This window comes from Leptosomus discolor, chromosome 17, assembly GCF_034619465.1.
Source record: "Leptosomus discolor isolate bLepDis1 chromosome 17, bLepDis1.hap2, whole genome shotgun sequence".
Lineage (NCBI taxonomy): Eukaryota > Metazoa > Chordata > Aves > Leptosomiformes > Leptosomidae > Leptosomus > Leptosomus discolor.
Window position 1 is genome coordinate 12,481,393 of NC_141407.1, and position 13,482 is coordinate 12,494,874.

Consider the following 13,482-nt stretch of genomic DNA (forward strand, 5'->3'; position numbering starts at 1 on the left):
AAGCCAGAACTAGGGTACTAGAACGGGGAAGGTCTTAGTCCTACAAGTGTAACCTTAGAAGATACTACTGACACTTTCACACTACTCTGAAATCCTAGATCGATGTCATTTCCTAGTCCCCAGAGCACTGAGTTCCTCATAGGAAACATCAGCAACAAGTGAGATGGGAAACTACAGAGCAAGAAATCTATCTCATCCTGCCCTTACAGGAGGTTTCTGAAAGTCTGGAGCCCTAGAGACATACATACAGCAATCCCATACATAAGGCATAAAAGTGATGGCCAGGTAGGTGCTGCTCTATAGGCACCACAATACCTGCTCCTCTCTATGTAATCTCTGCATCCTTCACAGGGTGCAGGAGGATTGGGGTAGAAAGCATTTTGCTGGCTTTCCTCTCTGCACCTGGTATTTTCACCTGTTTGTGCGCCGAGGTGCTGATTTTTTGGTGTATGCCCTCATTTTCTTGGAGCCTGACTCTGCAATTCCTTCAAGCATTTGACCTGCAAGAAAGTCAGCAGTTTCCCCAACAAGACCTTACATGACCAAGCCTCCTTATATAATAACATCTTCTGCACATTCACCTTCCTTGTCTTCTGTTCCTTGCAGTTTCACCCACCTGAAAGAGCAGCTGCATTCAGCATCCCAGACTCATTAAATAGCCACTTCATTCCCCCTTGATCTTGGTCTCTCACACTGAAGCACACATTAAAAAGAAAAGAATAAAAAAAGAAAAAGAGAGAAACAGAATGTTCCTACAAAAAAGCAATTTCTTGGCTGGCCATTTTTTTTTTTTTTTTTTTAAACTCCCCTCAATATGGCAGGAGATATTTATGTCTGAACAAATCCTTCCCTCTCCCAATCAATCCAGCTTCCCTTGCTTCTGCACTGCAGTCACACTGTTTGTATCAGTCTGTTGCTGTGAAAATTAACGTGACAACACAAAACGCAACACAATGACTAAAGGTGCGCGACATCGTCCTGGAGAAATACGAAGTGACTTCAAATGCAAGGTATTTCCTCCTTCCCCTTTCTCCCATCCTACAAGCTGCTACAGTTCTGAAAATGGGACAGTTTTCAAAGAGGCTATATTTGCAGAGCAAAGATGGATGCTATTTTTATTGCAAATTAGCAGATTTTTTAGCAGATCCAACCTCATTTGCAAGTGAAAGTGACTCTACTTACCATGCAGATATAGGTCTTATGTTGGAAACTCATGGAAATTCATGTTTTGAACATACTTACAGAAGAAAAAAAATAGACCCTGCCTTTATTTCTGGCTGAGACTAGTTCCACTGAAGAAATACCAGTGGGGCAGTGCCTGTTTGCTGAACTACAACATTACGGAGTGAACCTGAAGTAGTTTTTAGCTGTGGTCTGTGAATTTCTGGGGGCCTGGGGACTTCGAGGAGTCCACAGAGGTATGAGAAAAGGGATTCAGCTGTTAGCAGCCTGAGCTTTGCTATCCAAGGATCCACATTTCCCCCAGAAAGTTCTGAATGGTCTGCATATTGATGAGGACTGAAAAATCGCTACCCTAATATGTAGGGCTAGCTAGGGCTGTCCATGGTCTGCACTGATGTGAAAAATTCAATGTAGTAAACAGTATCAGGGAAAAACATTCAGTTAACAGTTAGTCCTTCAAAATATGCCATTTCAGAATGCCAAAACTTTTCATTAAATTGGAAAAAAAAAAATCTGGTGAGTGGTTTAAGCCAAGAAAAACAGTTGAAAAAAAATTAGGGAAATAAAGCACTGCATTTAAGTGCTACTGAATCCAAAGATTTTCAGGGGGGTTTGTTTCAAAATGAGATTTTCCATTTAAAAGTCAACCTACATTTGAAAAGGGTGAGCAAACGGTTAAATGCCTCCCAAATAAACCAGAAAAATAAGTCATTACATCCCAAACTGTGCCAGTTGTGTCAAGCCCAATCCCACTTCATAACAATTATTAAGAAAGTAAAATTTGGGGAAGCAAGAGAAAAAACTGTGCACACCTTTAAAACCTTCATACAGCATGGGTGCTGGATTCCCAGAAGTGTTATTTTGGATTTGGTTACAGCTCCACCATGAAAATGAACTAAGAAAATTAAAAAAAAAAAAAAAACAAAACCAAAAAAACCCCACCTTCATTTTAATACCGGCATTGCAAGAAGAAAGTGAAAAATAGAACAGCAGGCAGGGAAAGCGGAGAGCTCTGATTTCAAGAAGTGGAGTCTAATTTAAAGAGTGCAATTTCTACCTGCCAAATTTGCACATGCATTCCTTCGACCTGAAGCTATACAGCAGGTGTGAACCTGTTTGTACCTCTCCTGACAGCAGCACAACAGGGGGAAACCAGCGGTGCAAGTATTCAGGTATGCTAACAAATTCTTTTGGCAGATGCCAGTTTTGCAGTTATCTGCTACACATGAAAAAGCAGAAGGTGAGCATCAGCCCTGCTGTTATGTTGCAGCGTGATGGGCTCAGCTCTTCTTTCTCCCTATCCCATCCCTATGTATTTTTGGGGTATACAGCTCCTGATTCTGTAACGTCCATTAAAACAGCCAAATCACATTCCTGAATGCTGTTACCATGGACTTTAATGAGCCTATTTTCACCACAAGGGAGTTCAAACTCAGAGGTAACATTTTAAAAACACCTAAATTCATCTTACAAAAATAAGTATTCAAAGCTAAAGTTGTAAGAACAGAAAAAAAAATCTCAGACACAACATCCCAAACCTCCCCTGTTCAGCAAGCTCAGGTCCTCTGCTCATACTCCTTCAGCAGCAGGTATTTAACACTCCATATATCCATCCCAGACACCGATTCACTCCCCTCTGAGTGATGACACCCTTGGGTTGGTATCGTGGCAGCAGCACTTTTACCAGCGGAGGCGGTATCGCTACAACAGAAGCTCCATTTTGGAAACCAAAAAAACCCCATGCTTCACAATTTTTACAGGCCTTATTTTCCTTAATATAGGTACAGAGAATGTATTTTCTTAATACTGACAAAAAGATTGGGGTATTCTTTTGTGAGCATGAGGCATCCTATCATTTGTAGCAGGCATGAATTATTGCAGTGTCTCCATCCAAACAAGTGAACATCTGTATCCCATTTTCACTGGCACCACGAGATACCTGGCGCAGCCCCAGAAGGGAATGTTTAGCTACAAGGGTTTAAAATATGCAGTAATTTGCTGTTGTGTTATCTTCTGGTATTCTCTGCTTTGGAAAAAAAAATACTTTATCAGTGAAGTCCTCCCACTGTCTATTTGCCTTGCTTTAGCCCAGAATGAAATGAATCAAGTAAAACAATTTTGAAAGCCTCATTTATTTTCCCTCCTGAAGAGCTATGCTTATAGAAGCCAGTTGGAGCAGGACTCTGTGGAGGATGGGACATTTCATGTCCCTCCCTCTGCTGCTTCTGGTGAGGATGTTTTATACAGATACACTGGGACTGTAAGTTTATTCAGTCCTCCCAAGGACAGTATTACTGGGAGAGCGATATTCAGCAATCCAAGAGTGGGGCGTTCACTGAAAGGAAGTCTGGGAGCTCTTTTAGTCCAGTATTGCACCCTTGGCATTTGAAAATATGTTTAAGAACATGTCTTTGTTGAAAGTAAGGTGTGCTTTACAGCGGATGGCTATCTACAGCAATTAGCCAACTCGCTTAAAACTCTAGGGCAGAAAAGCTCAGTTTCTATGGCTTTCAGCTTATGACCTTAAATCCAGATTCTGCTTGGGCTGAAAAGATCTTCTGCTACTGAAAAGATCTTTTTCTTGGTTGCTTATATTTACCTGGTCACCTGTTTCTGCAACCCCGGCTGGGTGTCCCCCACCCCAGACAGAAGCTCCTTTGGGGTGATCCCCGTTTCACTCACCTTCAGCGTTGGAGGAGCTCCAGGACTGGCGCTGAAGGTCAGTGAAATGGGGATCACCCCAAAGGAAAGTCATTGGCTGCTGCTTCCAATCTGGCTAGCTTAGAAACCATCCTTCACCCCACACCCTACCCCAAGCTTCAAAGAAGTCACAGCTACCTCCTTTAAATCCTTTCTTAACACTCCCCTTTTCCAATGATTTCTGTATAAAAGGGAAAAACAAAGCCTCAGCACCAATGTGTGCTGTGACTACTGCCTGTGCAATATTACTCACATTTTAAGTCGTCTTCCTCGGCTGTTTACACCCATCTGTAGCTTCCCATCAGGACTACGGGGAAGGGGATGCCTATTTTCCTTGCACTTGGACAAGCACTGGACAACGGGTCTTTACTCCTTTGAGCTGCTGGAGCTCTTAGATGGTTACTACTGGTTGTACTGCTACTGTTTTGGTCAGTCACAGTGGTTGCACTACTGTCTGCCTTTCTACAGCCAGCAAGTGCTCACGTCAGAGCTCCGAGTCACCACGCCAACTGCTAGATGAACTCATGCAATCTAAGTCATTGTCACCTCAATATTTGGTTACAGTTTCATTAACATCATCTTGTATGTGACTCCATCTCCAGTTTAACTCCCCAGGACAGGCGAGTTAGATGGGAACATTTCCCCTGGTAGATTAAAAGTGTCCTGGGTCACTTTTCTAACATGTCGCTACACAGAGAAGTCACTTAGACCTTCAGCTACACTGAGAGTGACAAAATGTGGCTATGGAGCGCAGTGCAAAATGGGGAACAAGGTCCCTACCGAGGCAGCCATTCCTGCACGCTCCCACTGTGCGCCCCCTCTGCTAACCACACAGGAGAAGCCTGGAGCAAACTCCTCCAAATGGGGAGGTGAGAAAAGTCCTCGATTAACAACTTGGCCTTTCTCCGTCAATAGGAAATAGAGGCACCCAAGGGAGATGACTGCTTCTAAACCACAGATGGGCAGAGGGTTTCAGGCGAAGCTGGATACTGAGTTTTGATCCAAGCTTTTTAGACCACACATCATGTCTGATGACTAAAATGATGGCATTAATACGCTACTCTGCTTGACTCTGGAATACAAGACAACTAAAATGGTAGGAAAATTCCTGTTATTAAATGTCCACGACAAAGCTGAACTGACAAATAAGAATCAAATTCACAAATATCAGCAAATGGTTTGTTGAGCTATAGAAATAAAAATGAAAGAAGTAAATAAGGCCATGTCTGCACAGAAAAATACAGCATTACACCAGTATAGCTATAACTGCCCTGGAAACCTTCTGATGTCAGGGCAAGAAGGCTTTTGCCTCATGGCTTCAAAGTGACATTAGCTGATCTGCAAATAGTCTTGCTTTTAAGTGTCTTCACTAAGGAAGATATTAAAAAAAAAAAAATCTGTATCAATTTCAATTCACCCCTCACATAATTCTGAGTATTTTCACAGAGAGAGTTGAAATCTTACCACAGCCCCTGTGCAAATAAACTCTCACCAGCTTTGGAGGATTCTCCCTGCACTGCGAGTGCAGGATCCTCTCTAATGCTGCTCGCCAAAGTGTTAACTGCGCTCCCTCGCAGCCTCCTATCTAGGGGAGCATCAAAGGGGAAGGAATGCCACTTGCCTAAACGTGATAGACTATTGCTGCAGGCAGGAGTAACTTGTGCTGTCAGTGTTCAATTAGCACCAAGTTAAACTAAATGTCTTGTGAATATTTCATAACGATCTGCCAGCATCATATCTGAACTCTCTGGCTTTTACCAAACCATTTCCCTTCCAAAGTGACATGATGTGGAATTAAAGAGGAATGATGAGCCAATCTTGCTTGTTTGAGTATCTGCTCAAGAATCATGCTGTATAACAAAAAAGTAGTAATGATTAAAAAAAAAAAACAGCACAAAATACCCCAGCAACAATGTCACCTAAAATTATCATTTGATAATAAACTGTCTTTGAACAAAGTGAGAGTTTATATAAAGTACAGCACTTCTTTTTCTGACTGTAAATTTACTGTAGCTTTCCCATTTACTTTGTGAGTTACAGGAGCCGAGGTAAGCTTTTATATTTCCCATCTTGTTTTTTGCAAAAAGCTCAGGAGTTAAATGGGTTGGAACAGACCTTAAAAGCCAGGGCTAACTTTAAGTTGAAATGCCGAATATGCGGCAAGCACCAGGTGAGCTGCGCAAATGCGCCAGCCTTGCCTGCACCGTGTGCGAGACGCAGCAGTTCTGGGCAGAGCTCGCTGTGGGATCTGGGGCAGGAGGGGAAAAAAAAGACACACTCACAAATGCAAATACCTCAGTGCTGCAAACCAGCCGCTAAGCAGACATGCAAATCTCAGGCTGGAAAGTAGCTGTGGGATCTGCAGCACCTGCCTGGGGGGCCCGGGCAATAAGTCACCAGAGAGCCAGCTTCTGGGACCTCCTAGCAGGCAATCTGGAGCATCCACCAAGCCCTGGCAGAGTAAGGAAAGGCTCCCGAAAGTAGAGGCAGCAAAATCTCAAGGGTTACTGTGCAGATTGCTCCGTGTCGTACTGAAGGACAGCAGCTTCCTCCAAGGAGGGAAAGGTGCCATAGGGCACAAAAAGTCTTTCCCAGACTTTCTGCTGAGGCTGCCAATAAGGAGATCACTTGGTTCCAACACTAATGGACCAAAGCCACCAATTCACATCACCTCATCCATCATACACTCAGATGATAAACGACCCTGGGTTTACACCAGCCTGGGCTGATACTCCGCAAAGCACAGCCAAATTGCCTAGCTCCACTTGCTGAGGAGACGGTCCCCTCGACCAATAAAGGACAGGCTAAACGAGAAACTTCTGCTGGCTTGGCTACGCAGGCTGGGGTGAATGTCCCAGTGAAGTGCATTTACACAAGCAGAACAAGTGCTGAGACAGGTTCCAAGTTAACTCATCAGGTAAAGAGCAATAGCAAGTCTGGAATAACCCCAGGGACTAAACCATTTCACTTGCACAACGCTAAGTAGCCCATGGCTAGTCTCACCTAGCAACACTGCATTTAGATCTTCAGTCACATCTCCACTGGATTTTACAGAAAAATAGTTCATATATATTAGCTATCTGCCCATAAAGAAAAAATAAAAGTCACACCTCTTCTGGCAATGAAGACTTAGCAGGAAAGTGCATGTGGGAGCTATTCTACAGCATTGAATAAAATACAGTTACATGTTGCTGCAACCATATTGATGTAACAGACAAAACTTGCTCACATAGGCAGGATCTGGGCTTTGCCATTGTAAGAATAGTATTATATAGCATAATATATATATATAAACGTATAGCAGCTCTTCAGCTCTGCTCTCCCTCCCCTTGGTGCCCAGCCCTCGCACACTTTGATCACTCACTTTGCTGCTGCAGCCGCTGCACAAGCATCATAGCCACGCTGCCCACACCAGCAAGCAAGAGCTGCTGCTGACCCCGCAGAGGCATTCCCCTCTCTGTCCACCTCAGCTGGCACAAGCACACAGAGAGGGCAGCCACGGCAGGGAGATATCAGACACGCGGGCAGCCACAGCCTTCCTTCTCCCCAGGGTCCTGCAGCAAGCGCAGCAGGCGTGCATCCCATGGCCCAGGTCCCAAGGACACATCCTGGCTCCATCACCATGGCAGAACAGGCAGAGGAGAAGAAGGTCATGGCAAAGCCAGCACTGTGGGAGGCTCAAGAAACCGCTTGGCTGTGTAAAGGGCAGCAAAAGGACATTTCTCAAAAGGACCAAATTAATTAAGAGCTCAAATCCCAATAAAATTTGCACTTCCTTCTAAGCTGTTTTGAAAAATAAAGTGCCTTACACCCCTCTCTTGCCTCAGCCTATTTATTACCAGGAGCCTTCCAGTGAAGGGTGGTACAATAACCAAAAAAAAGTCTTGAAAAGGTGGGGGAGCTGCAGGAAGGAGGGGCAGGGAACTCCTGAGAGATTGGAAGCACCTGGGGAGAGAGGAACTAGACCTGGAGGGGAAAACAAGACACAGCTCTAGCTTCAGGGCCAGGGCACTGCAGTTAAACCCTACACTAATACATGCTAATTAACCCCCCGCCTTTCCAGATAACGAGGGAGTTGGCTCTGCTGGAGAGGGGGATTGGCAGGAAGCCTTATTCACTTCTTTCCACTCGCACCTGAGCGATTTGCATGCTGGCTGTGGGGGATAAAGCCCAGCACATGAAGTTTAAAGGCTCCCATAATTTGTTTAACAGACCTGAAGACCTACCAGTATTTAACTGCCACAGATATAGATGTAGCACAAACAGCAAAACAAACCCAAGCGTGGCTGGGCTGGAATATTAATCCATCCCTACAAGGGCAATGGAAATACGGAAGCACCCGAAGATCACGTACACAGCAGGGATTTGGCTGTGGACAGGCAGCCTCGTTAACAGCAGAATGCCCTGACCCTTCTGAGTTACAAATACTGACATTTACTCTCCCCAAATGGCTGAACTAATATACTGATAGTGGTGGTGGCATCCTTCCAGCAGATGGGACTGCTATGTTTTGTACATAGACCTGTTGGGGGTTTTTGACACAGTCACTTGTCTGAGTGCCAGCATCTGAAAAACAACTCAGGAGGCCTTTTACGGCTCCAAACTTGAGGCTTTTGGGACCTTTTCCATTTTTTTTTTTTTTTTTTTTTTTTTTTTTTTTTCTGTTAGGCAACCACAAAGAAAGGGAATGCTACTGAAGTCTGGGCAGATAAGTAACGGAATAGATTTGCCTGATTCTGTGTTCAAGCTGTATGGCAGTTGCCAGAGTAAATTCAAGGATGTGCTTTAAAATGCCAAAATATATTAGCAACGCTCATCTATGAAAATAATGATTATGGGAAAGGGATTTGTTTGTAAGCCGTAAAGAGAAAACACAATTCATCCCATATTTTGCTGGGAAAAAGTCCCATATGAATTGAATCTTGCTCGTGGAGTTTCAGCTTGTGAGCTGAAAAGCCGGGGCTGGACTGCTCCCAATGTCGCCAGAGCTTTTCCGACCCACCCAGTCCCACTGGCTTTTAGCAGGTTGTTAGAAATAATCAGGAGGCTGTAAAAATAATATTTCTGACTTGATTAACATGCTGTTCCATTTAGCCACTCCACGGCTGTTGTTTTTTGTCCTTGATAATCAACGGGTAGAGGCTGATATTGAGTGTGTAATTGCTAACCAGCAGATTGTATGTCAGCCTCAGCCCTCCGCAGCAAAGGCAGTGAGGAAAAAAAGAAAGGAAAGGGACCCAAGAGGAGGGTCACGGGAGAAGTAATTTTACAACTTTACAAGAGGGAGTAGTACATGTGTAACTGCTCCTATAAACAAGGGGACCCAGCAGGACAGGGAATGAAGGGCTTTTCTACTATTCCCTTGCTTATCTGTCAAAGTTACTCATCCATCACCAGGCACAGGTAGGAGTGCAACAGCCACTGAATTAAGGGAGCTCAAAGCCTGAGCCTGTGACTTGGCATGGGCAGTGGGAGAGAGCGAAGGTGCCACAGCACCCACTGGGAGGCAAAGGGTTCCCAGGACTCGCTGCACCGGCAAGACCTGTGACCTTCGGCTGTGCTCAGACACCAGAGAGGACTGAATTTGGATGAGCTCCTGCTTCTCTGCACATGGAGATCTCAGTCAGTGCCTCGTGTTCCTCACCCACTGCAGATGGTCCTATACCAAACCCAGCTTTCCTGCCAAATGCATTGCACTGGCTCTCCGGCAGCAGGCACTGCCTACAGGGTGAGGTGGGGACCCCCGTGGCACACCTTGCAGCAAACTGTGGTTGAAAGCCACAAAAAAGCCCAATTTTTGTGAAGCATTATAGTTCACCTGGTGCCTCCAGGTCTCCGTGAGATGTTTTATTGCATTAGTGTTGTCAAATGGTGACATTTCTGAGTGTAAGTCATAGGGTTGTTGTTAATGCCAATTTAATGGTGCTAAAATGATTAAATATGGCAGGCTTTTAAATAATGAGGTACATAAAAGGTGTTAATAACCTCTTAAGTGCTTTAATAATATTCTGTGCTATCATAAAATGTTAGTAATTGGACCTCTTAACTTTCATCTGCCATAAAGTAATGAAAGAAAAAATCTCAACAGAGGCGCTGAATGGCTGAAAATTTTGCTTAAATAAAAGAAAAAAAAAATGAACAATGGTAAAACTGAGCCCTATTTGTTAAAAAAAAAAAAAAAAAGAAAAGAAAGAATTAACTGGAAAGCCCAATGGAACATGCATTTTAATATCATGCAAATTCTTAGCATTTCCAAAAAATGGCTTTGCTATAAGGCAGTGGAAGAACAAAGGATCCCAATAAAGGCACCATGGCTCACTGTTAAACCCAACATCAGATGGGCTGCTTAGTGTGACGTAAGACAAACCTGCATGTTACTTGTGTGAGTTAGAAATGGCATCTTACGTGTACGTAACAGAGCTAAGCTAAGCCTGGGCTACTCTTGCAGACTGTGCAGTTGAACAGAGCTTCTTACACTGGTTAGTAACAGTGGATCTGCTCCTGCAATGGGACATCTCCTGTGAAAGGTCTTCTGGGATAGGCAGGGCTGTAAACCCCCAGAATTTCAGAGGAACTGAAGGTGATAAAGGCTAAAGGATCATTCAATGCCCCTGTAGGTAATGAATTCTGAGCATTGAAGAGCACACAGTGAAGCACAAAACTGGATTGGATGGGACGCAGAACAGCCAAATGTAATTAAAATTGTAAACAGGGAGGCCAATAGGAATGTCTAAATAAAATTTGGACAGGATCCTGGGTAAGCAGCAGCTTTGACAGAAAAGGCCAGAGGTCTGTAAAATGTTCTCCAGGCTAATGCTTGAATCCCACCCAGAAAACAGCTAGAGGAGCTGCAGCAGCATCCATAAAATGTACTGACACTGGGCTGGTGTTGCCTTAAGACTCAGCAGGCTCCCCAGGATCATTTCCAGTAATGTTCTTTAGGTCTTTTCCTCCTAAATACCAATCCAACCCAATTCAATTACTGTGAAAAACCTGTATCAGCAAAATCATTTTCATTAGTGGAGATTTGCAGATTTCTGATTCAATGTCTTTCCCAGGGAAATCCTTTTAAAGTCCTCCTAGCTGCTGCCTTATGTGCTTTGCTTTTCTTTATCGCCTGTTAACATGTGCACCCAGTTCATTTAAAGAACAGGTGCTTTGAAATGGCTCTTAAACAGTATCTCTGAATTTTGAGGCTAACCATGTAACAGGTAGTGTAACAGAGCACTTTTGAGCCATGCCAACCCACCTCTGTGAAACATGGGTAGCTGTGATTTTTACCAATTTTATACCAGTTTTATAATATTGCGTCATGCAGGCAGGGAGGAAGAGCAGACCCATGTGAGATAGGCAACCAATCGCTCATCAGGAATAACAATAGGAAACAGCAGAAGCCAAGAGTTTGCCCATAGGCATTGAAAAATTATAACGAGCAAATCGATTTTGAGTAGTCTAAATTTGCTTGGAGATAAATCAGGAACAGAACAAATGCTCTATCTAACAGAGAAATGATTCACCGAGTACAGTGTTCCTAGATCTATGCAGAAGGCTCTTGGCTGCTGTTAATGCTGGCTCTCCTTTTTTCTTATTTTTTTTTGTTTTGTTGGGGTGTTGGGGTTTTTTTTGGCTTTATATCGCAGACAAGACCAGTATTATTTTCTTGTTGTGGGTCTAGTGCTGAACCCATTGAAGTCAATGACAAATTTTCCGTTAGCTTCAATGAAGGACTTGGCCTCATAAAAGCAATTATTCATCCCTACATAAAGCACTTCCTTGACTCTTGTATTTAAGAGAGTCTGCTACCCACTCATCGGCATCTGTCTCCAACACAGCTACAATTTGCAAAGTTCCTCCATGTCCCACTGCAGGCCCCAGCATCCCAGAACAGAATCATATTTCTTCTTACTGAGATGCTCTTTGGTTCATTTGATGTGCCCATTATTTGAGAACCGTCTCTCCTTTTGTCCATTAGGTAAATTCTGGATGAGCTTATTATTCTGGTTTGGTTTGTAACAATCCCTCTGGATCCATCTTTATGCTTATTAGGATTTTAGAAATGCAATCTAATTTGTGCTAAAGCATACAAATTCAGCTCCCCTATGATCTATGCTGTTCAACATGCCATTACTATGTCTGCAGCGCAGCTCTAATCTATACACATTAGTGGGAGTAGCTGTGGGGGGTACAGGCCAAGCAGGGAACCCCACTGAGACAAATACCTGAGCTCTGGTGAGCCTCGGGACCATAAGTGAAACCAATTGGTTTATAGATAGTTCTTTTTAATTCCTTTTCAACTCCCCATGAAATACTTATTTTTTCAGCTTGACTGGAAATCATCAACCTCCTTTTGTGGCTGCAAGTGCAATCTATATTTTGAACAATGTTCCTGGAATGTCAAAAGATGTGCAAAGCCAAAGAGATGCTCATGTGCTTTTTTAAACTCATTCTCTATGCTTTTTGTCTGCACGCTAGTTCAGATTGGAGCCAGTGCAAACTTCTGCCTTGTTCTTGCTTGCAAAGCTCTGTGCACATCTTCAGCAACGTGGAGAAATGCAGCCAAACCAGACAAGCCAATAGCTAGCAATGCCTGGTTTCTGGTGTTGATTGAGTAAGTTAATTAAGAGCAGAAGTTATTTTGCTAGGATAGGTTAAAAAAAACCAAAACAACCCAACACAGAGAAAACGTTTAATTTTGTGATTCGGTAGCTTCAGTTACTGGAGAAACATCTCCAGACATCACACTGTGCCCGTGTTGCAGCAGAAACCTTGCCATGGCACAGACACTTCCAGTTTCTTTGTGATTTCACACCTGAACTTTCAAACATGAAAAGTCACTCACACCAACCCAATACCTAGAAACAGTCACCTCCTCAAGTTCCCCATCTGCGCTTTGTCCCCCGCATCTTACCGGGCAGCGTTCTCGCCCCATTGGGGAAGAGCCAAGCACACAGGACAGGGTAGTGCCACTGGAAAGAAAATGCTTTTCAGTCTTCGTTACAACGGAGTTAGGAGCTGGCTCTGCAGCAGGCTGCCTGCTGCCCTGCCCTCGCAGTGGGGACAGGAGAGCAGAGGGATGTCCACCCTGGGCCACCGGCAGCTCCCGGGCGGCTCCCCTGAGCCACGAGAGACGCCGAGGCAGGTCAGCAGCACTGCCACACTGATGGGGCCACGTCGGCCACCTGGGCTCTTTCTCATCAACGCTGAGCATCAAGTATTTGGTTTCTCCAAACTCCATACTAACTTCAACAAGCCTTGGCTTAAAGATTCTTTCCGTACCATTTAATGTTCAATACACCGTGCTCTACATCATGTAAAAGAAGCAGATAAAAAAATCAATAAAGTTCTTGCAAAGTTGCTTTGTACTGAGTTTCACATGCATATTTAGAAACCCTCTCTTCCCTGCCACTCACCTCATGAATCTATTCTTGGAGAATAAAAACTGGGATATACTTTGCAGCCAAAAGTAAAGTCATAAAGAAGTTTGCTCACGTTCCTCGACACATGAGATACAGAGTTAATTAAAAATTGTTCTCTGTACAACAGGTTTGTTTCACTGGAAAATGTCACTGATGTAAGGCTGTTCTACTCTTGTTGCCAACT